The 27,108-nt window shown below is 31.7% G+C and overlaps 1 long non-coding RNA gene across 1 annotated transcript in view; it reads right to left on the reverse strand.

Annotated features, from left to right (window-relative positions):
* Positions 1–1,565: 1,565 nt before the first annotated feature.
* LOC111027470 overlaps positions 1,566–27,108 on the reverse strand; it is a 43,991-nt gene continuing 18,448 nt past the window's right edge. Inside the window, exon 3 of the long non-coding RNA XR_002603782.1 lies at positions 1,566–1,669. This is a non-coding gene — a long non-coding RNA (uncharacterized LOC111027470). The remainder of the gene's footprint in view (positions 1,670–27,108) is intronic.

Genomic DNA, 27,108 nt, shown 5'->3' on the forward strand with positions numbered 1-27,108 from the left:
TTAAACTTTTTAAGGACATTACTTTTTCTAAGAACAGGAGAACAAAACAAAATTTAACTTTAAGTGCTGTCCTTTACATTCATAGGATGTTTGGTACTTTCTTTAAATTTATTATTCTTTTAATCGATGGAGGTAGTTTTAAAAAATTGTATCGCTATTTTAATAAAGGTAATATTTTGGACAAAGTCAGGAAGTGTGTAATTAAAATTATGGAAAAAAACTTTAGATATTGTGAAAAAGTGTCACTTATTAATTGCTCCTTTAATTGAATACTTCGAATTATACTGGCGAATAAAATTATTATATATACCAGCGTCAGCCCTAGGTTTTTTTAACAAGAATTTGAATACTGTAAAGTTCTTGGAATCCAAACAAAAAAATGTTTGCTTTGAGATAAAATACAAAACTCACTCTGTATACGCATTTTATATTATAAAATATAGAGGACATATCATATGCATTGCACTTTACACGTCTTGTTGGTGAATTTCCGAGAAATTCCGTGTGTCAGCATCAGTATAAATGTCACACACCCGTGTTTTATGTTTGAAAAGCAACAACAAAGTGTCAATATCAGATTTGTGCACCTTGCCCCTTCGAAGTGTTTTTCTAACGTGGAACCTTTACGATATAGTTTCCTGCAAGTATGATTTTTGTTTTGTTTTGAAACTTGATTTGTTTGTGCTTTTAGGTATACGCATTAGACTGTTATTAATATTGATAGAGTTGAAGATGACATTTTTTGAAGGGCTATTATTATATACTGTTATATGATTTTATCATTAATAATATATTTTCCAATTCCTCTCTATTTAGACTTTCAAGTTGTGCATTATGTATTGCAATCTTTCTATTCGATAATTATTTAATCGATTATAAGACTAATAGACTTAGTACATTATATAAAGTATAAACACTATAATTGATTAATGGTGTTGATAAAAATAATGAATTTCTATATTGCAAATGGATTATTCTCTTTCGTGACTTCAGCAATGAAACAAATGAAACGTTCAAAAGTCTATGTCAATACCGCAGTCACAAATAGACTAAATTGTTTTTGTTTATGAGGCGGGAGGAGTCTAGGTCATTTTGAAGGAAATATAATTTTAATGGTATATATTTTGACATTATTTATCCCCGATTTTATTTTACCATGAACCAAAAAACTGTGATGTATGTTAGGTATATTTATTTAAGACTTATGCAGTGGCGAAACTAACTCAAAAAGTTGTGTGCAATAGCGAGCATTTTCATCTTTCGTCATTAATTTCGATTTAATCTGGCGGTTAGGTGATAACAGATTTCGGTGGCAACTATTTTATTGGATTAGAGCGGGCGAACTACAGGTCGCGAAGTCTGGTCAAATAGAACTTCATAAATTCATAATGTTTATAAGTCTTGGGTACTGCGCATTATGCTACTATTTTTCTAAAATGTTAATTCATTTTTTATATCAAACAATATTTCATGGTTTACACACACCCAGCCGGCAGCCATATAGGCGTATTGTACAAACTATAAAATGTAAATTTAAATGGAATAAAATAAAACTATATTATTTACCCTTTGCATATTGTGTTTATTGTTAATCATATTAGACATATTATTATACGTTGATCATTTTACAACCCTGTTGTTTCTACTGGGTGTACAACTCTTGTGATTTCTGAAATCAAATAATAGAAATACTAATGATATTACAATATGATACAATAAAATATTGAATTTCTTAAAAACACTATTCTACATGTAATTGATATTATAATATATGTATAATAAATATAATGTAGATAACGATAACTGTTAGGTATAACAATTTAGGTACCAATATTTTTCACAACATATTTTACAACAAAAAACATACACCTACTCAATAGTCAATATACCTATACGTACATATACAAATAAGAGTATAACTCGAAAAACCTTATTTTAATAAATAACAGTGAACATTTAAAATTATTTTGTACTTCTATGTATTTATATCTTTTCAATTTTAGACGATGGACGGAGCGATGAATGTACTATTGATTTTACATTTACAATGATGTTTGTTTTTATTATTTATTTTGTGTCTGTCATCACTAGGGCCCGGATTTTTATGCAAATGCATATTCAGATATTCTTCTACATTTGACGTATAATAATATTCTGATTAAAATATTAAATATCTTGACGTTTCATAAAACGTAGATTCTACTGTTAATTTTTTATTTTGCATATTTATGACTCATCACTTTTTGGAGCAGTAAAAATGCTTCGATTATTTCGATTTCCTACTTCAGCATTTTTTTTGGTATGAAAATAAAGTTAGTTGGTACTTTGGTGTTATTGAACAATTCTCAATAGTTTTCAAAAGTGTAAGGAAAAATAAAAAATAAACTCTGGAAAAAACTAGATTTTCACGGAAAATCGGTTTTCGACAAAGTCAATTTTGTTTTTGGCGGAACTCTAAAAAAAATAACCTCAGATACACTAAATGTTTGAATTTTTTATGCACCCTAAGATTTAAAAAACATTTCGACTCTTTTTGAGCTGTTATGGGCATTGGACAATTTCCTCAATAAAGGACCCAGTTATATAATATCGAACACGGCAAGGATTAGACGTCGATCATTTATCATGACGTCTTCAACTACATTGAACGAAATAGATTTGGACGAGACGTGTGAGCTATTACGCTCCGAGTCGACTAACGAAACTCTAATTTTCCATGCAAAATATATATTAAGGTGATACCCCGGAAACGGAAATTCGTGCGCCGTCCAACGCGATAGTCCCAATTAAGCAGTCGAAGATCGATACCAAACCCTGCAATTTGGAGGTACCGGTAATTTAAATTACAATATTAGTATATTACACAAAGTACATACACATTCTACCTCATTATATGTTATAAAATCATTTTTTTCTGAAAAATTGCGAAAAAAAAGGTATGACTGCTTTATATTTTAAATAATTTCAAATTTCAAAGTCTCCACGATTCAAGTTCTCGACCCCCTGCTTGTTAATCCCTGCATTATATTATGTAGGTCACAATCGTACATTTTACATTTATAGTTTATATTTTAAGCACTTCAACTCAGTTAAATAATATATCCACACACATTTTACAATGAAGTCGGTGTACCTATATACTTATATTAATATATATTTAAAACTTAAAGACTATAGCATTATTGATAATATAAAATAGATTAATTTACCTAATAGTTTCTCATCAACGAAATGTGTGAATTTAATATAAACAAGTTAAACCTTACATAGGTAATCTATTATTTTTATAGTTTGCAGTTATATTGCAATTGACAAATTAATCAGGAAACAGTTTAAGTGAAAAAAAAAAGCAAAAACAGTAGATACCTAAACTGTAGTTACGATAACATAACCTTCGATGTACTGTTTGCCTACATGCATAGGATTTGAAATATTGCATACAAATTACTGACTATTAAGTATTATAAGGTTATTTTAAGCGGAATAATTAGTATGGAAAATATACAGTTTTTTAATGTTCAACTTTTTTTATAATGCTATGGTATGATTTGTATTATATATTTTCATTGGCGTACTCGTATAATATGATGTAGGTAACTATTAATTTACTGATTGTAGTTTTTATTTACTATAATCATGGTCTCTCGGCCTATTATTTATCGACATTAATTACGTTCATGTCAATTGTCATTGTCAACCCTACCACCGTCCACCGTGCCGGTAAAAATGTATGAAAATTCGGAATTCATAATTTATATTTATTTATATCTATGTAGCTCGCATCCAGATAAGTTGGGTAATAGATTTATACATTTAAGTTGAGCACCCATCGATTCTTACAAATGTTATATTAAAATATCGTAAAAATACATTTTAGTTGACAGTTATTCACCGCAGCATTGTATACTTTAATTCAATTATTTCAACAAAGCATTTCTGTAAAATAAATAAAATGTGTGACAATTGTCAATATAATAATGTCGAATGAACGATTTTATACTACATTAATAGATTATAATAATTATGATAGTTATTCTTCCTTGATTAAAAATAATAATACTCAATTGGATCACTATAATCCCTGTAGAATAGATTACATAAGTGATAAGTGTCTATTTATAATATCAACTTCGAAGTCTTAAAATATAAAGATATTTACCCAAAAATGCACAACAGCGATATGTTGGATATAGGTTACAGAGACCCTATAGTTATGTTATTCGTAATTAATTTTACTAAAGTTTCAATATTCACCAAAATATTTAACAAACATGTTAAACGTAATTCCTTTTATACTTGCATCTGATGTAAATATTAATGTTTTGAATATTCAAAAGCTTACAAACTGTGAACGTTATCCAGGATTAGTGATCATACACTCACACTTAATTTAGTTTGAATGAAAATTTAATATGTGTTCAAGCCACTCTGTAAATACAGAATTTTATCAATTTTAAATCATAAATTTAATCAAGTAAACCATATAATAATAATTATCTCTATCGTAACTTTAGCGTTTTTACTGCATAAAATACTAATTTTATTATTTGTAATGCGTACTATATTTTGTTACTTTATCTTACATAATATTATTTTATTTATTAATTTTTTCTTTTTTTTCTTTATTCTTGATTTCCTTTACGATTCTTTATTGTGAAATTGGTGAATACTATTTCTACACGTATATCGTTGAATGTTATTTTAGTAAGTATATGTGTTATTTGTTACCTATACATTATTACTATATATTTTAAACATGTTCAAAGTTCAAACTGTCTTCTGGCTTAATACATTTAATATTATTATCGGTCATGACTGATTTATGATGTAGACATTTAGTTATCTCATAAAGAAACAAATAATTGAAGAATTCAAGAATATAAATTACCAAAATTAGCCATACTTTTTCAGGTTAACTATAATATTCATGTTATAGAAAACATTTTTATACTAATTCATAAATAATTATATGTTTATTTTTCTGTAGATGGCAGAAAGTAAAAAGTAGATATTTATTTTAAAATTATTTAACATTATTTTAGTTCCAGAATATGAGTATTAACTATAATATTTAAAAAAAAACATTTACAGAAACAACATATTTACAAATCATATTTTACTTTTCAAACTGTATGTGTCTGTTGCTTATAGTTTACATCAGTGGTCTCCAACCGGTAGTCTACGAGAACATTTTGCAGGTGGTAAATAAAATTCAAGAAAATTACACAGCGAGACAAAATTTGAATAAATTAATCTTATTTTTTTGGTGTAACTCAAAAACTATAACCTTAGGCACTTGAAATTTTCACCAAAAACTTTTGTTTTGAAAGCAGTTCACAAATATTAGAGATTTATAGGAAGTTACTTTTTATATACATTTTACGTTCAAATGTTGAAAAAATTCATCATAATGTATCAAATAATTATTTTTCTGTTAGAAATTCATAAAAAAATTTTTTTCAAGGCGAAAATTTCCCACGAGTTTTTTACTTTGAACAAAAAAAAAATGATCGGAAAGTTACGCAATTTATAGCCATGAGATATTTTTGATTTTTAAAACTTGGCTTTAACTTATAGTATAAACATTACCTATATATAGTTCAATGGGAATTATGGATTTAGGGGTCCCTGGGGTACAAAAAGTTGGTGACCGCTGTTCTACATCAGTGATACATATGTATTGTAATGTACTAATGTATACTCAATGATATTATTATGGTAGAATAATGATCATTGATCAGGTCAAGACGTTATATTGGATACAATTTAGACGATGGTAGTACAGAACCACTTACTAGTATAACTTTAAAAGCTTAAAGCTAAAATTATATCTTCTGACAAAATGTATTTATAATTAATTGAAAACTAGTAACCTACCGTTGTTAGTAACGTTTATTTTTGTTTTGTTTGATGTTTAATTCGATTTCACACAGTTCTCCCTAAGACGCGTGCCATGGTATTTATCTATATTAATTATCTAAGAGGAAGTTAAAACCATTTAAGTCTCAGCATATAACAAATGCGCATAACATTACGCATAATTTTACGTAAGATAAATCCGTCATTGGTACTCCGTGATTTTAATATTAATGTTAATTGACGATTGACCTACTATCAAATTTAAAGGTAACAATACTATCTAGGGCACCTCGTATACAGCTATTTGATATTTTAACTTTGAGGCATGTTATGGGCATTTTAAAACGAACAAAATTTTTTTTAATTTAAAACGCTCATAACTTGCTTAATAATTAATTTGATAGTTATTCAATTCACCCTATAATATTAAAAATAACAGAATGCAATTGATTAGGTATTCTTAACGTAAAATGTGCAATGTTATGCATTAGTAAGCTTAGTATTTATAATCAATGGTAAGACGAATACAGTTCACGCGTGTATTATCAGGTCTTCTAAAGCTTTATACATTTTTTACAAATAATGTTACAGAGTTTCTTGTTTTAAAAAATAATTTAGACTTCAACAGGTCGCAAGAGAAAAAAATTTATTCAAAACGATCATATTATTATATAGTTTGTTGCATGTAATATTATAAGGGCTCGTACGTTATCTTGGAAGTAAATCTACTAGCACTACTGCACTATTAGATTTTATATGCACTAAAAAGTCATGAAATAAACTCTTAAAATTTAAAAATATCAACAAGAAATGGCCAAATATGCTGTACTTACAATATTATGCTCGTAGGTACCATATTTAAAAAGGGTGTGCATTTTGTTTTATATCGTTTTAATTGTACAATAATATTTATTCATTATTTACTATTCTGTAGTTATAATTTTCAAAACAATAAAACAAAATAAAACTTAAGGTAAAGATGACGGAAAAAATTCGGTAGATGTATACAATATATACATCATCGAATTTATCTTTTTTAGTTCTACTAGAATTGGCAGTCCGTATTAAATAGGTATTTATTTTTGTTTTATCATTGTTATATGGATTCTTTACTTTAGTAATAAAATATTATACAATAATATGCTTTTATAATACTCATAAAAAAACAAAATATGACCTTAACATTTTTCAATATACTCTAACTGTAAAATGTTTAATTATGTACAAATATGCTCAAAGGAATTCGTATTTTTAATCACGTTTTGGCGAAACATATTTTGCGTCTATTAAGCATATAGCGTACAATCAACCTCTAAAATTATGCAAATGCATACAAATCCGAGCCCTTATGAATACATCATGTATAGTATATAATATATATAGGTACCTACATTTAATCGACTTATGGCCAAGAATCAAACTATAATAATATGGACAACTGGTGTTGCCATACTCGGTGTATTGGTATTGTAAATTTGTCGAACTTACCGACGCGAAAAAATGCTGTTAAATGAAAAAAAAATGAAAAAGGCATCTCAAATAAGAAAATCCGCCCAGAAACGTTACAGAGGACGTCGATTAATTATTAAATCTTCGTACACACACACACACACACACACATACATACAATATATGTTTATGATGATTTTGGTCGAAGTTATGAATACGAAAAACCTAAACGTATGGTTAACCACAGTGGATACGTAACGCGCAGAATACCTGTTTATTTACAGAGGTACTTGAAGTACAAAATATTATGTAAAAGTTTCGAGAGGTTGCAAAAGAAATGCGGTTCATCTCCTTTTCAAAAGCCGTACGCAACAAAATAAACTAAATATAATAATATACAGTTATTTTATAGGTGCCTGCGCGTGAAATGATATACCTAGCAAGATTACGCAGACAGAAGACAGAGGTGTATTATTACGTTACTAATTGTCTTGTTGTCCGCGCAGTGTCCACGACAAATCCGTCTCGGAATCTCTGTGCGTAATAACATCGCGTTAGTGTGCGGGCGGCGCGTGTACGTCGTCGTCGTCGTCGTCGTCGCCGTCGTCGTAGTCGTCGGCGGACAAGGTCACGTCGGAAGGGATCGATAATCGTCGTCGTGGCGGCCGCCGCCGCCTCCGGGGTTGCGCGCGCACCCATCAGCCTCGAAACCGGCCGCGGACGCCGCCGGGGCGTCCTCCCCGTCCAGCGGGTGACCCAGTGATCCGGTTCCGGGGCGCCCCGCCGACCCTTGGCGACCCCGTTTCTGCGGGCGACACCGTGACCTATTTCGCCGGCGACCTCTCCACCACCCACCGAGGCGGCGGCCTATTTTTCGTCGGCCGTGTGTGAGTACATCCGTACACAGATATGTGTGTGTGCGTGTGTGTGTGTGTAGAGCGTAGGCCGGCCAACTGGTAAACCCGACGAGGCTGCAGCAGGTCGGCGGGGAGGTAGGCCGCACAGCTCGTGTAGGTAACAGTATATTATTATTATTATTATTATTATATCAAATTGCAATGCACTCGCAGCGCCTATATAAATTATATTATATATTATTTATTTAATATGACCAGCCGGGTCCGACCCACGCGAAAGTCGGGCCGCCGATGCACGAGTATAGTGTGTGTGTGTGCGACGCGGGTATAAATAAATGCGCGTGATGTGGTACACATGATTATACACATTATTATGCGTAATTTGGTAAATATAACGTACCTATAATATGTGTACATATATAGGACGTGTATAGGATCCACTTAACCGCATTGGGGTTATAATTCGGGGAAGGTTATTACAGTTGACCCGCGACAAAACTGAAAACAACCCTCGGGGTTCACCCTTTCGGCCGACCTGAGATTTTATAGATTCCGAGCGCACCGAAGAATATGGCGTATTTTTTTTTACAGCCATGTTTTTTTCAAAATAATATTATGCATAATATATGTCACACTGTCGTGAGCCAAGTAAGCCGATCGTAAAATTATATTTTACTATGCAGAATTCTATACATCCATCACTGTATCTCAGGTGCGGCGGCTTTTTATAACATTAATTACCCATGCAAATAAATGTTTACCTGCGACGAGATATAATAACAAAAAATTATTTCATAGCCAACTGTTTTGGGGAGGGTATAAATCTTAGTCGGAGAGATGACCCTACATAAGTTCTCATTTTATCATACATTTTGTTGTTGTTTTTTTTATTCTATGATTTTTACCAACAATTTTTTACACGTTTATGGTTCGACCAGAATTTATTGGTATACCAACCGAATGCTGCTAAAGATGGTGTTTTTATTTGTGATGTTAAGGTTTTAGATTTTTAAATGGTACAACTGTATGATTTTGACATTGAACGAGTTTCTACATTTTTTTTTTATAAATATTAACATTTTTTGATGACGCGTGGAGACACAAATTATATACATTATAATATCATAGTATACATATATTTATTTACATTACAATGTTGTATTATGCATGTGCAGTGTTGGAATCGAAAAAAATAAAATAGGTATAAGGTATGACGTAAACGTTAACGTATACCTACCCGAAGACTTATAACGTGTACATTGTATGTTGTAGGTTATAAACTTTAATAAACTCTCATTTAACGGATCCTTAAACATAAGATAGTCAACCACGATATTCGTTAATTTCGTTTTTTTTTTTTTTTTTTAATTTAAGCCGCAACAACTAAGGTTATTGGCATGTTGTACAATGTAAAGATTAACTTATGTGCTAGAGGGAATTATACATATTAAATACAATGATAGTTGTTTACATAGGTTAAACGTTAAAGTATGTGAATATAACATATAAAATACAAATATCAAATGAGGTTATATAGTTTAGTAATTTTAAGAAACTTTATGATTTTGATATTACTTTCGTGATCGGGTCCAAGTACTTCATATGGGTGCGCAAGAATACCGTTAATTTCGTGTTTATGATCCGTTAAAATGTATCACATAATTAATACAATAATCTTGTATATGCGACCCCGCAGAGCTAATATGGCTTTAATATAATATGGAAAATCTATGTACAGGAGTATGTTTAAATATTTTCAGTAGGGTTTCAAGCGTTATTCTCCAATTAGGGCACTGAGTCCATAGTCGGCTAAACGCTCGCATCATATTATGATAGTAACTTAATTTCAATAATACCCGTAATATAGTTGTACGCATGCGTCGCGCGGTTTTCATACCTAAAACGATGGCACGATATTACGATCTCGTGATGTTGCTTTTAAATAGAGACGATTTCTGAGTTTTCACACACAAAGTCATTTCGTTACACTTACCTACCTACGAATTTCGATCATAATATCGTTGTATATCGTTGATAATTATATATGTATACGCAATATTCAATAATTCGCTTTATTATAGCCCCCCCCCCTCTCCCCAGCACCATCACAAAGACGTTCAAACGTATTATTTACTCACGCGTATGCCTGTACATTATATTTTACTAACTCATATAAATTATACACATTACAATATTGACATAATGCACTGTATTGTGTACAGTTTAATGGAACATATCACGGAACACGATAAAGTAACCTTCTGACTGCGACGTCGTCGTGTTATTGGCATATAATGGCATACCACGCTGGCGTAGGTTTAAGAAAACGGGAAACGTCATGTTTATTGTGAATTGGTTTTGAACAATATCGTTAAAATTGCTATTACATAATATTATTGGCACACAGCTACTAGAAAATTCACCATTTATCATTTCTTTAGTGCCTGAAAATATTACGATTTAAATGTTCCGCCGAAGGGTCACGACTTTTAAAATAAAATCTATTTTGAGGATTCTAAATATTTTTCAAAAAAAGTATAATACAAGCTTATTATACTAAACCAAAAAGTAAAGCCCGCACTGTTTCGACTTACAAGACTCCTCGGGCCAAAACCAGCGATAACCGATTTATTATTGCTGCGCATAACGTAAATACTTACCACAAACACATACGAAATGCTTCTAGTGGTCTAGCCCTATACCTGTCTTTGTTTTATAAATGTTTATTTTTTTCTATTACATAAAACAAATATTCATCATATTTTTAAAACAATCTGATTATCATATCATATTAAAGTGAACGATATATATGACCACATAACCTCGTATGCTGAATCGATGACATTTATAAAAAGCGAAATATGATTAAAGCCATCCTTAAACTTCAAACTTTTTGGTAATTTTTCAATAGTTTCTGTCGGAGATCAGAAAAACTAATCAGGAAAGTATGGCGGCATCAAACTTTTGGAAGCATGCTCTATATAGTAGAAAAAAAATGACGACAGACCAAACTAAAAAAAATGTTCATTATACGCGTGCAATACGAAAGGTAATATTATTAGATTATTATTGTTATTGTTATTATTTATTTATTTATTTATTTATTTATTTCAGCCAAATCAATTACAATATTACTTAATTCATTTTAAATTACAGTTTCAAATAGATAACACAGTAGATATAGATATTTTAGCAAACAAAATTAACATCAGCGTTACATATATGAGTAAGATATTATATTTAAACATATTTACTTTTTATAATTTTTTTAATAACACATTACAATCCAGTTCATTGACGGTTTTATTGATTGCCTTTTTTATTTCACATTTTCTAATTAATTTATAATATCATTGGTATTATTGGATTAACTTTAGCATAAACTTTTTATAAGACTCCTTAATTCGTTGTTTAAATTGTCGAATTATAGTTTTGCCAAGTAAATTGGGGAAGTTTCTTGAAATCGTTAATAATGTAAATGACGGTTTTATGTATTTTCGTGTTCTTCGTTGTCTATCATCTCTGTAGCATTAATAAGTGTGTGGTTTTGTATGGATTTTTATTAAAAATTGTCTAATGTATAATTTATAAAAAGTTGTGAGACAATATACTTATATGTGTGGTTGAATGGTTCCCCTTATGGGTTTTTTAATGGTAGGGAATACGGTCTTTTACAATACTTTTTTAGGTAATATGCATTAATGTATGTTATATTTGTGCCTCTAATCAACATGTTATGGCGTAAATATAATTGAATTATACTTTCGTAGAATAATACGGTTATGCTTTTCATTTTTTTTTTTTAAATATTTTGTTTAATATGTTCTGACTAGCTGTTTCAGATTAAAGTCCATTGTCACTCCTAAATATTTGAATTATAACACCATTTTAATTGGTTCACAACAGCAATTTGTCATACCAATTCCACATTTTCGGAATAACTCGTAAGGTATATTACATTATACCTAGGTCATAATATGTTCCATACTTCGTGCAGATTATATAATTACAAAAAAAAACTTTTTAAAATTTATAGCATTTAAAAAATGATATTTTAACCAGACTTAGGATTACATATTAAAAATGTACCTAATATATTTATACTGCTAAAATGTATAAAAATAAATACACTTAAACTTTTGTCGGTCATGTTAACTTGTAGGTATTAATAAGTACTATAGTGAAATGTTAATTAAAGAGATTATAGCTAATTACAAATTATTTTTACAATTTTATAGTTTTATGTTGTATATTGGTTTTTACAATGCATTTTAGAATCTTTTATTTTACATTCTGATCGGGGTGAATCAGCGAAGAATCGATTGGTATTACGAATAAGATGTCTGCAGTTATTCTAATCTATCGCAACGTTTAGTAGCAGACAATCTGCGCCAATCTTCAATATTCAGTTTGGTACTATCAGTACCTAAATTAGAGGTAATTTTACTAACCTTACCTAACCACAATATTGCACGCCTATGCCGGACTAGACAACAGCGGACAGATGCGAGTTATCCGGTTCTTATAACATAATTGCATTAAAGAAGTTGTGATAAAATATTTGAATTATTCATATTTATAGGAATAAAAGTAGTTGTCAATAATAATGTGTTATTACTTCTATCAAAATAATTTCTTAACGTCTATGCGTTGAGAGATTACTCACAGTAATCATGGAAAAAAAGCCTCTGGGTGATTTGCCCAAGTCGGTTACACATTGTTACGAAACTGTATTTAATTGATCATCTACCAAAGATGGAAACATGTTTGTCCGTTTCACTTGTTGTGTGCGTTAAAATTTCTCTCAGCGTTACATTAGGACGGGCAAAGCACGTTTGGTCCAGTTGGAAAAAATCATATTATATACTTAGTTGACTAGTTTTAATAAATATATATATTTTTTTTTTTATATATACCCACCTCTTAATAATCCTCGTTATAAAATGCGATTGTCACTCGTCGGACGGTATTACGAAAATTTTGTCGCTTCCGTCCGCGGCCCTCTTTTTACCGTCCGATTCATCGTGTTCACGTTCTCGCTGTGAGCACACGGGAGCAGTGCGACGAAATTCCGGTCGAGAATCTCGACCCATAACCAACCGTTTTCACGTTACCGTTTACGTATTAAATATTTTATTATTATTATTTTAAACAGGTGATAAAATGCAGTATAGGTGGCGAAACGAGTCTTGCGGGTCACCGGTTCCCGCAGCCCGCGGACGAGATACGCGTGCGACGTGTCGCTCGATTCCCCCGAGGATTACGGGGCGGGCGGCTCGGCGAGATAGGACGCACAAAGTCCCAAGCTACGACTGTCCTACTAACATGTAATATATTTCATGATATATCGTCGTCGGCATAAGTTTCTATTGTAAAACTATAAAGTTCCATATACGCGTCTATACGACTGTCGACGAATGCGTATGGTTATTATTGCTACGCGGAGACAAGAACTTATATTTTATTCACGAGTTGTATATCGCACAATATTATTAATAGGGATAGGTCAAGGAAAACTCGGGGGAAAACGTTCGTAAAACCAATCACGGGACGCCCTTTAGAACAACGCTATAAAATATGGAATCCGTATACGTATATTACACGTCAGTAATAATTAGTGCCTATCATCGTGCATAATCCGACGGGTTTCCTTTGTTGTAAGCAGGAGAGGCACATATACCTGGGTGTATTCGAGCTCTTATTTCGGCGTAACTACAGTAACGTTTATTGATCGGTCGTTAAGCTGTACCATATCTTGGTTCAACTCACAGCCGATCCGAACGCATTTTCGGTATCCCGTCATCCCGATGGACGTAATATGAATATTGCAATGTCTGGGTGTGGTACTGCAGGCCGTTAAGGTTGCAGCGAGTGTCCGTATAACGCGAGCTCGAACGACGCACTGCGGCTGCGCCAAACAGATATTAATATGCGCATCATATGATTTATCAATAATTAGGAAAACATTGTATTTTGTGTTTATGAAAATATGATGCGTGCGCTTACATACACTTGCAGTCGACTACCCGTTGCTATATCGTATTATTACCCCACGAAATCATATAATCATATCGCATCAAATTTCCAACAAAAAATGTCCAAAGTATTACTTTTGCCTTTTCTCGAAGCGTAATGACATAATATGTTAAGATATTAACTGTAACGGCTAAAAGTTTATAATATTACTCGCGAGTTGGTTCATTTATATAGCACGAGAAGGTTAGGTGGTGTCGCGCAGTAATAGTTGGTCTAAATGCGAGTCTATAAAATTGATCTAAATGGGTTGTATTTTTTTTTTATCTGAACATCTAGGTACTGCTCCCTTAGGAAATCGGGAATACTAGGTACTACAGGTAAAAAAATCAATACACGATATATAGTTTGTAACAATTAAAAATATTTGTACATGTAAGTAAGCTTAGGTCTTTACTATAGCAATCAATTGCGTAGATAACAATTCATTCAATTAAACTATATAGGTAGGTAGGTAAATTGCTGAAACATACAATGATGTTTTTATTCATTCTTGAATTTTTTTTTTTTTTTATATACATATATGGATATTGCTGATTAATATCGTAGCCCACAGAGCAGTTTTATACTTTCTGAGGTGAAACTGTGTTTATAAATTAAATTAAATTAAAATATAATTATTTATCTACTTAATTTAATTTTTATGAGTTATACCTGTGTTTAAAAACAAATTGTGAAACATATATAATTTACACACCTAACTTCAAAAACGTTATACGATTATAATTTATAATTAATAGTGTATTATAATATAATATTATTATTTATTATTATCGTGATAAAATATTTAACAATACTTTTTTTAAGTCTTTGAATATAACATAAACTTATTTAATATATTTTTATTATTCAATTGTAGCATATCCAATAGTATACTTATTCAACATATGTTAGTAGTTACTACCTATTAATTACTCATTCAAAGTTAATATTTCTAGTACCCAAGTATAGTATTTAACCTATCTGAGCATCAATATTTTCTATTTCGATAACAAATATTGTTATTGAATTGAGAATGATTAAAATTGAATTCAATTAAGTATGATTTATTCATTTTATATTTGTACCCTATATTTAATTTATTTTATAATAAATAATCATAAGCATAAGACTACGGTAACACCGTTATTTGATAACTATGTAATAAATATAATTTTTTAACTTAATAAAAATTAGTATAATATTTTAGAAGTCGATTCACACATTTTATTATTCTTTCATTATTATAATATTATTAATAACTACATTATTGATTTCCACCCACGCAGGTTTCCACCGGCTATCCAGGCATCAGAAGTATGCCCGCGTATTATATATTATGATTTCATGATACTCAAGTATAGGTATAGTGTAATTAAAACACAACATTATAATATGGAATGAAAAAGATTAAAGTTAAGAAAATGAATGGATAACGTTTTGACAACAACTTCCCACGCATCCGTGGTGGAAGTTCAATTATTACTTTTCGATATAATTTACAACGTAATATTTCAAACACATACATACCAAACTATATTATGTTAGCGACAACGCCCGCCGAATCGCGCCAACGCCATCATTAAAAATTCTAACGAAAATTCAATTGTGGTATTGGTATATTACTGTTATGATAGTTTAAGCTGGTTATACGGCACACTTGTCCACAACGAATATAATATTTTTAAACGAGTTATTTTGTTCCATTAGTGTTTTCAAAATAAGATTAAAACGGTAAAAGTTCAATCAAATTAATGAAGGGACGTCGTACTTGTCAAACTTCAACATTTCTACCCATCTGCACATATTTTTAGATAAATCAATTATTAAAAGTGTTGTCGCGGGAGTGAGTTTGTCGGCTGATGTTGTAGGCGGCGGGTCACAGGACCGGTCGGATGTGTTGTAAAATTACATTTCAGATTTAAACTTACAACGCACCAGTATATTATCTAGACTTCGGCTCTTGATGATTTTAGCAGAAGGCCAGTATAGAGCTCATACAATAAAAAATAAAGGCGGTTTTGTGAGTTTGTGAGTGAAAAATTTATGAACAGTCCATGGCAAGATATAAAGGCTCATATCACCGCTCCTGGTTTGAACATGACGTATTGATTATTAATCGTTTCGTTCATTCATTGTTATTCCATTGCTGTCTAAATACCCAAACACTGGAGGTTGATGACTTACATGGTAGAGTCGAGAGCGTTTATTTCATTAGTACTTTGTATTCTTATGTACAATCAGAAGATCCCGACGAGCACACTTCCGACGACAATTAATAATATTTTGAATTTATACTTAAATATTTTAATAAATGCCTAAAAAAATCGTAATAAATAACTTGTCTTATGTACCTACATATTTTATTCTAAACAGCTATTTGTCTGTAACTGTTCATACGATCGTGTGCACCTGTTAATAATCTATATTTATAAATACATATTATATATTTGCAAATACCATCACCCACCCACTCTGCCATTCATTCATCGCTAGTTCGCAACACCTCAAAATCTACAAAATAACGTATGGACTTGAAATTTGGAATAGTGGTTCTACTAATGATCCAGATGTGTGATAAGAAAAGATTTTCCGATATTGACATTTTGAAGCGAGGTGTTCAAATAAAAATCTTAAGATTCACGGTGGAAATTGAAACTTTTTTGGTTTATAAATAGTTGTCATTTCGAGCAGATTGGGTACAAGCGTGCATCAAATTATCGAACTTATGGTCTCGAATAAAGAAACTATAACTTAAAACCAAATGTATTTGTGTGTAGCTTATATACTCCATTGAATTTAAGATTTGTTCGGGGATTTGTTTTTAGAAATGTCAGAAAAGTTTAGAGAGTAAGTAGACAAAACCACTAAAAATAATATACCAAGTGCTAAATCCAATCCACGGTTTGCGGTTGACCGCCCGGGTCGATTTATTTCACAAAGCTTTAGGTGCAATGACGCCGATTTGTCCGTGAACCGAGGTGCACTAAAACTGAGATACATCACTTAAACCAAGATACCACGCTACTCTACGGCGTATATGGTATGTACTCTGTAGGATTTGCCACAAAAAAAAACTGCACACTGGCGAAGCAGGAATATTTACCTTTTTAGTAATATATAGGTATTATACGAATAATTTGGTATAATATATTATACATACTACAATATTGTACAAAATGATAGTTAAGTCATAGTCTTAGTCTTAGTCTTAGAATTAGTACTTTCGTAAATTTGTATTAATTAATCAATTTCATTTTAAGCCCAATGGCCCGTGCTGCCGAGGGTATATATATAATAAAAAAAAAAAATTAATTAACGTTAATATAATATTATTATGGAGTCAAGTTTAATCATTTAAAAACAACGCGAAATATTTCAAGCTGGTACCTATGTAATCTTAAAACTTTTATAAACTACTTTTTTTTTCAGTGTCTACATGCTGTACACTAGAAATAACAAACTCGAATTTGTATTTTTCAAATATCGAAGATAACTGTCGATCGATGATCTTATATATACATTCGATATTCGAAGTTTAAGAAATACCAATCAACCTATTTAAAAAAAAAAAAATTTACATCCTATATGAATAAAGTATACCACTTATGTCTATACTATACATGGTATACCTACGTGTTTATCAACTGTTTAAATTAAAACATACTCCATGCACTTGGTGATTTTTTTATGTTTATAAAGAGTACATTAGTTTGTACGTACATATTTACGTGTATACGGTTAGGGCGTTAGGGTTGTTATTATATTATTTATTATAGAGAGTTTATAATAATTATAATGCATTTTTATTATTGTTCATATTTATAATTACATAGTATTATAATAATTAACATAAACACGTAATTATTTTAGAGCTACAACAATAAAATTAAGAGAGAGAGAGAGAGAGAGAGAGAGAGAGAGAGAGAGAGAGACTATTAGATAATTTTAAATAGTTTTTCAGAGAAGGCGAGTTTGAATTACATAATATTTTATTAAAATATAATACTATAGTCCTGGCGGGTCTGCACCAAAAGTGTTTTTTACTCCGAGAAAATATAATTACCGTATAGCCACTAATTTTAAATAGTAAATTAACACAAGTGTATTATTTATTATACATTTTGTTGAATATATTGCATTGTATACAACAGTTAAATTTTAGAGCCCAGATAAAGAATATTTTAGAATCGTTTAAACAGACGCATGTGGATGATAATTATTGTAATTTTGTCTACAAGTAGTTTATCTGATATAGCTAGATAACCAACTATACGTTACAGTGTTTTATTTAAAATATGTGTAGCTATAATGTGAATGTTAATGGTTTTTTCTTTGAACATTTTTTAAAGGCGCAAATTTAAAATGAAGCAATTTTTTTGTACTTGTATCATTAATGCAATGCCATTAATTTAGAAATTTAAATTCCATTCATTTTAAAACGCCACTACAGCTAAGTCGTTAAATATTGAATTTTTATTAATTTTTATTACTACATATATTATCATATAATGTATAAAATTATTGGTTTTGTATTTAGAGTTTAATACTTTTAAGAGTTTAATACAATTATTATGTAATTTTTTTTTTTTAAATCTAGTTCTTGTGCAATCTGAGCAAGTGATGTGGATTATATAAAATATTCAAAAAAATTTAATTAAATTAGTTAAATTAAATTTACAATATTTCAGACTGGGGGCTTGTGTGAAGAGGCATCATACAACCATTGATGTAACTTATTCATAATAAAGTTATTTGATGTTTTTTTTTTAAACAAAACGTCGTCTTTGGATACAGCGAATCGATTTGTTGTACAGACAAATATTGTTTTAATGTTTGGAAATACAATATACATTATACATGCAGGTACGCCACATTGAAAATATTATTTAAAAACTACAGTAATGAGCTATTATCATTGTTCTTGTATAATAATATAAAGTATATACATATATATCCTTAATATATGCGGTCTTGTGTTAAATATCATTACAATTATACGCTCGTGTAATAATTGTAATGTTTTGATTTTTGCCAAGTAGGTACAAAAAGTCGAAATACGGTTTTAAAGGAAAAACAGGTGAAAACCAAATGGTTTTAATAGGTGCCTGCACGCACGCGTTGGATATTTAATGGTAGAGATTATCATAATATATATCATTTAACTATTCAAGTCGTGGGAACCGTAACGCGTGTTGAAAAGACGTACATGAGTATTACATATTATGTATTGCAGCAGTATACAGGTATATGTCGTGCATTTTTGCCCCATTCGCAGTATCGTATGTAGGTATAGTACGTGTATATTTGTGTCTGTGTGTATTTTGAAAATGTCATCCATCGTGGGAACCCCCCCCCCCCCAAAAAAAAAAAATTATAACATTCGTGCGACGCAAAACGCCACTCGGAATATTATAATATACATATTTATGATTAATGTCACCCATCGGGCCGTCGATTAAAATATGACGTACTGCATTTGATCAATGCGTCACCGTTAAAATGTTAAATTATTTACAACACGTGACTATACATAATATATTATGCATATAGGTACGTTTCACGTTTATGCCAATGGGTTTGATTAATTTACGGGAAGAGGAAAAAATATCGAACATCCATCAACAATTCAAAACGGCGTCGAGAATATAAAAAAAAAAAAAAAGAAACCGAAACGGCCATTATTTTTTTTCAGCAAACAAAGGTTCTAGATGCTATACCTACGTTTCCTCTGAGCCGAGTTTAGCAGCGGAAAAAAATAGCCGTAAGACAATCGGCGGCGGTTCGCACCGTGCAATCATGTTTCGTCGGTATACTTATCTATACCTAACCGGCGGCGTCGGCGGCGGTTAAGAATAAGCGACATCGATTTTTTTTTTTTGCAATTTCACTGCGAGTAATTTGCCGCGGCGTCGTCTGTTAAAATAAAATATAAATCGTTTGCCACACGTTTGGCGTTCGAATTTCGAAACTTAATTGACGGTATATGATGATACAATATTATGATAACGCATATTTATATAACTGTCGTGTAACTGCGATGCACGATGTGCCGGTGTACATAATAATACAGTATACACCTCCCCGTGCCCACATAATGTACCTAAATATTTATAACGAATACGATAGTCCTCGTCCGACAGAAACCTGAGACGTACCTTTCGTCATTAATTATCATACATCGACACCACTGGGCGGCAGTCGATCACTGCAATATCACATTAAATTAATATTTTTTTATACATCTCGGGTGGCCCATCGTCGGCGCAGTGAGAAGTCGAATACGTTTACACGTGTTTTTGATATCATTGCATTGAACTACGAGCACACCAATATTATTCTGATATAGAGTTAGAAAACGAACAAAATAATGTTAAATAATTGTTGTTGTTAGGCAGGCAGGCAGATACGTACGTGTTGTCTATAATATTGAATGATAATTCTTTTGGTAGAAACCGTCTGCACTTCAATCAAAATGTTCGAAATGCACTCGGTGTCCGATAATCTCATTTGAAAATATTAGAAATATTAATTTTAGTTGAAATCGCATGATAAATGTATTAGTATTTCAATGACGTTACAACGCGAAGTGGCTAATTTAGAAATAAACTTTTAATTTCATACTATTATTTTGGAAATGCTTCCGCGTGTAAGTAGTATTTATATGTTGTAGCTTTTCGTTGATTTTGAAAGTATAACTCATGTCTATATTACTGTTTATTCATTTTGGAAATAACTCACTCATTTTATATAATTATTTTTAAACTGTTGTTGTATGTAATCAATCATGACTAAAGAATAGATGTTTAGGTTCTTAAAAGTTTAAAATGATTCTTATATGCTCTAAAGAAAATATTAAAATATTTTTTTAATAATCGTTAAGCTGGTAGATTATACTTTTGTTTTACTTTAAAACATTTTAAAATCTGTATACCAGTTGCAATATAGACATAATATATATAATATATATACTACATATTCTTCTTATACATTAAACTTTATAAAAGTATAATATTTATATTTATCATCCGTTAATTGCACATTATGTTGCAATAAATGATTAAACTTGGAAATAATTGCTGCAAACCTTTTCTTTAGTAAATTATTTAAATGCAGTCCCACTTACAAAAATTAAACAATTTCCAATTTAATTACAAATAAGTTCTTTCATTATTCATTTTCAAATTAAAAACATTTTTATTCGTGGCCCGAAGTATTTTCCACTCAGAAAATGAACAAATAATACAATATAATAATTGAGCTGCATAAAATCAATAAATAAAATATAAGAAAATACCTAAACATCCGCTCTCTAGACTAAAATCATAATAAGAAAAATAACAAATTGACTTTTGTATTGTGAATTAAAAATACAATTTTTCCTACCGTCGACTGCACATATCCCCATTAGTAAATGGGCTTTTTGCAAATGGAATAATAAAGTCGAGTGCATGCAGCTCGAACATATATTTTTTTTTTCATCTCGAGTACAAAATTAAATGCGATCCGACCTCATCCGACTGGGGTAGGTATGTTTTTAAATCATTTATTTTTAGGAAAAACGTTGGCAATATTTTATTGTTATACAACAACGACGAATCGTGACCATCGGTGAATTATTATCATCACAGCGCTCGAGGATAATAATAAATTGTATTATAATAATAATGTTTTTAAAATGTTCATGGCATCATCTACAACTGCGCGGGTATTGGGTGGTTTTTAATGTGGGCGAAGGTATGGTTGGTTTGGAACGCGTGCATGTGTGCTCGAGGATATTTTGTCACTGAGAACCCGGGCGGTCACCCATCCGGGAACAAGGGACACCGGTTGGTGCTGGCACTCAGGCGACGTTCGAAGCCAAAACGTCGCGCCACACCAAGCCGCAACAATAATAATAATAATAATATTATTATTATTATTATTGTTATTATTATTATTATTACAATGTTATCTAGGCAGTGGTCGCCTTGGCGCCGGAGTAGGGCCACACGCGGTCGGTTGAAACGCGCCCAGACGACGGCGAACCAGTTTCAATACGGCCGGTCCGCGGTCCGGTGCAGTTGGCGCGCGCGCAGTTTCGGTGCGAGTGCAATTCGTGCGCGGTCGTAGTCGACGTCCTACGTGAGCAGTTTTCGCGGTGCTTCGCCCTTTTTCTAGGGGGTTTTTTTTTTTTTTTAAATTTCCGTTCATTCCTTCAACATTGTTCGCGTGCCAATCCGAAGGAAATGAGCGACAACACGGCTCGGAGTGATCTACCGTTCGATCTTTAAATGTTTCTCAGAGATCATGGTGAGTGTCGAGTTTTTCCATATTTAACGCGTTTCGAGCTTTTGTACGACCGACCTTTGAACACACGAAATGTCTCTCCGATAAGTCTTCATTCGCATACCACACATTTTCTCTGCCTTCAATTAATACATATAGTAGCTTGGTCTTATCGTCGACGGGCACTGCAGGTGGGAAGTACAAAGATGAAATGGTATAAAGTACCCATGCGAGCATTTTATACCTATGGTAGGACACGAAACATTAGTGGACGGCGTATTGGGAGATAGCCTTTACGCATATATATATGTTGTACCACCTACCCACCTGTCCATACTTACCCACGTCCAACGGCGGAATGCAACAACACAGCATTTTGGAAATTCGCCAATTGTATTTGGTGCGATCCGTATATAATTTAATTACTGCTGGTGGATACGAATTTTTCCCTTCGAGGGGCACCGCCGCATTCGACAGGTCGCCTGCTCGTGGAAACCATCTGCTACATTACGTTTCAATAATATTTTATGTGCATGTATAACGTTATAATGTACAACCGAGATTATTCGTGTTTACCCATCGTGCAGTTCTCGACAGTTGGGATTATACAAATTCGTATGGTCCGGATGAAGCTTATCTCTCCCGCAGTGTTAAATTATTTACGTCATACCTATAGGCGAGGCTTTAAATCATTGTTTTTTGACTAAAATCATCTTTATTTGGAGTTTTATACTGACACGCCAGTATTATAACATTGTTTTCAGCTCATTGTATATTTTTAAGTTTATGAATAAAAATTTTAATATTTAAAATTATTATCCCAACATGTTAATGTTAAGTTTCTGATATGTTTATAACTATAACCAGTAACCACCACTTCAAAGATTCATATATTAAGCTTGATAAAAGTGAAATTTAAAAATCGTTGGAAATTAATTTGAATTAAAAGCAACAGTGTGGTTATAAATACAAAGGTACCGACGATGATAAACTTGCAAAGATTCTGTAAGTTGCATGAAGGATTTATAAAGGGAGATTAAATAAAATCACTTTTAATGTAAACGCACAGCAGTAAATATACACACGAAATATTATTTTTTAATTTTCAGTTTTTAATTAAAGTGCTATATATTTTTAACAATGCTATTGTTCGCATATTTATATTTTAAACACAGTTTAATAAACAGACAAATGAAAAATAAAAATGAAAATTTAATCCATTCAAATTTGAAACTGATATTTATACCTATTATGTTTACTAAAATTCCTTTCCCAGAGTAATATACCTAACTACTGTGCGTGTGTTAAGCTAAATATTAATTAAATTTGAATCAAGTTGATTTATATATTTGTTATTAACTCGTGACTACAAATCTATAAAACTGTTCCGTATTATACTGGGAAAAAAACTTCTTTGGATTATTATTATTATTTTTTTTTTTAAATTGTTAAATAGCTTGTAGATGTATGGAAACATAAAAAAATGTAAATATTATTACATTATTATGTATTATTATTACATATAAAACGCGGAAAATGATGAAGTTTGTCAAAAACAAATCAAAGATAATAATAGATTTACACAACATAATAAGGTTATTATTTTTGGTCCCTTTTTAATAAAATATGATAGACATCTTTGCAATATACATACATCCTAATTCGGGCAAATATAGTTTATACAGTTATTATAAAGATACAATGGACGGTATGTGTCTTATATACCCACGTTTAAATTTTGAGGTAATGCGTATACTCGATGAATGACAAGTTGAATGACCTATTCGAGTATACCCACATCAAGATTATCAATAAAAGTTTGCCGGCGGGTTTTCATTGGCTAAAAAAAAAAAAATGTTTAAACAAACACTGCATATGAAATGGATGTTAAAAGAATAAATGTCTTGTTATTCATTAAAAATTAATACTCATCTCTTCCATTATTGTTTGCTTTTCCGATTAGAATAATAGACCCTGCGAAATTTATTTTTTACTTTATATGATTATACATGAATATATTATAACGAGAGCATCGTTCTTCAAGTGATGGCCGGGATTGTGCATTTATTTCATTATTCGTATTGTTTTTTTGTTTGATACTTTATAGGGCAGAAAAGTTCGGTCTAGATTTGTTAAAGGTATACATTTCTATATAATATTATAGCCTAGAGGTATTTTATAAGCTTTACCATGCCAAGGTTCCTTCTGCTCTTCACGTCGTATTTACGGCTCTTAAATTATTAATGACAGAATAATATAGTGATTGTACTTAAGAAGGTGTATTTATTTAACGTTTTAAACTATCGTAAAACAATAAAATATTAATTGTTTTCTACTTCTATGCCACAACTTCCTTGATCAACACTCATGACACCCTTTGGATCTGCGGTGTATAATTTTAATACCTCTGCTATGCTTCTCGTCTCTAGCTGCTGCTAGTGCATAATACACACAATTGTTTTTATATCTTTCCACCCTTGAAGTTTTTTTTATAAAATTGTTATTGATTTTAATTTTAAGAAGATAATGGGTTCTACTGAACTAGTTCGGTATATATATATATATATATATATTATATATATTTTAACATTTTAAATACTAACATAAAAACATCAGCATATTTTTCTTATTTACAATAATTTTTTGGACAATCTGAATTTTAACAGATTATTGGGTTGTGATTAGTTTCCGGGTTTCGTTGTTAGTGTTTCCAACTTAAATTAGCGCGAGTACACTTTAAGATAAATATGGCTTTATGTATATAAACATACAATATCTACGATTGAAACATAGTGCGTAGGTAACAGCCGCCAGTCAGTATTTATAAATACCTCTTTATTTGTTTTAAACATAATAATTTAGGTTGAGTTTTCATACATCTATAAAGCTCTTATGTTATCAGTGAAAACCCCGAATGAATAATTGCCCACGTTGACATAAACGGCAACTACGTAGGGTGTTAAAATAATATATAAATTGTGTGTTGTGTGTATCTAAATTTATTCTCCGAGGAAATTACATTTGTATGTTAATTATCGCATTCGATTCTGAATGTCCAGTGGAAAGAAAAAAAAAAGAACGATAACGATGATCATATTTGTAATATAACAGATTAATATCTTTGATATACGAACGATAAAATCGTAACCGTGTACCCGACTCACATTGTAGTACATCGTATTATATTATATTATGTTTGCGTAGGCTCGGAGTGTTAAGTCTTGTCAGTGTAAATTAGATAGGTACACGACGATTTAGTAATTTGCGTCGCATAATATAATATTATAATAATATATACATAATGCAGAGTGTGACGTGTGTGCGCTTCCATTAAATATTAATTGTTATTGACGTAAAACGATCGTATCGAGCGGATAACGTCAATCGCCGAAATAAACTCTTTCCGTCGGACCGCACCGCCGCTTTGACGGACGGGAAAATTAACTACCTTGTCCTATATGTGATGGTTTTTAAGCGTCTGTCACGGGACGATGATTGATGCGGTTTATCGTAGTGGCCCTTTGAGGTGGGCCTTTTGAAAATGTCGTCCGACGGTGTTGTACGCTCTCCGGCGGATGTGAAAATATGCATTAGTGCAATGTATCATATTATACAAAGTGCAACGGTGCACACAACTATTTTATGGGTAGGGACCTGCAGATGGTGTTGGTGTTTAAATGTTATTTTTTTGACACGCGACACAGGGCAGTGTTCACAGGCGCAACACGTCATATTATATCGTACGACTTGGGCCACAATGCCACATCAGAGATTTTAAAAACGAATGTATAATATATAATATGTACACGAAATGCCTTCCCATATATTGTAATGATAATAACGTTATTAATTGGCTGTCGAGAAAAGTGACATTTTCCGAGGAGAACAATAAAGTAAAAACACCGTATTGGCGCGTACGAATCGGATGTCATATTATAGACAGACGGACGTCCGAATATTATCGTGCGCTTTAATGCGATATAATATATTATACTGCATGATGCGTCTTGTCGGTCTGTAAATATTATTTTTTTCGACACTTGACGCTCTGCAGTGTTTACAGGTAGGACACCACATAATATCGTATTATTATCTCGCACGACGTGGGCCACATCAGAGATTATTTTTTATCATTAAGGGGAACCCGCGCAACACTACAGGCCATCGGGTGATAATCGGAGGTTTTAAAAAACGGATGCATCACGCGTACACGAAATACCTTTGCCGTGTAATAGTATAACGTTATTAATCGGTTGTCGAGATAACACATAGTGACGTTTTCCGCGGAGAAGAATGAAATAAAAACGCCGTATTGGTGAACGAATCGGACATTATATTTACAGACCGACGGACGTCCGAATTATTATCGCGCACCATAATATTATAATATATTATTTTTTTATGATGCATAATATAACACGCGCGTACACGCCGATGGAGCGTGGGCGCAATCGCCTCCCGTGCGGACGAGCGATTTTTTCTTCTTCCCGTGCACGACCACTTTTGACCGTCAAACAAAAAATACTATAATGCTCGTGTACACAGAGGAACAAACATAACAGTATGATCTGCTGTAGTGGTACAGGCAGGTAGGTATAATAGGTATATACCGCGATGTACCTCATCCGGAATAATGGCAAATCAATTATGTCGGACGGCGCGG

This window comes from Myzus persicae, unplaced genomic scaffold (genome assembly GCF_001856785.1).
Source record: "Myzus persicae strain clone G006 unplaced genomic scaffold, MPER_G0061.0, whole genome shotgun sequence".
In the NCBI taxonomy this organism is placed as follows: Eukaryota; Metazoa; Arthropoda; class Insecta; order Hemiptera; family Aphididae; genus Myzus; species Myzus persicae.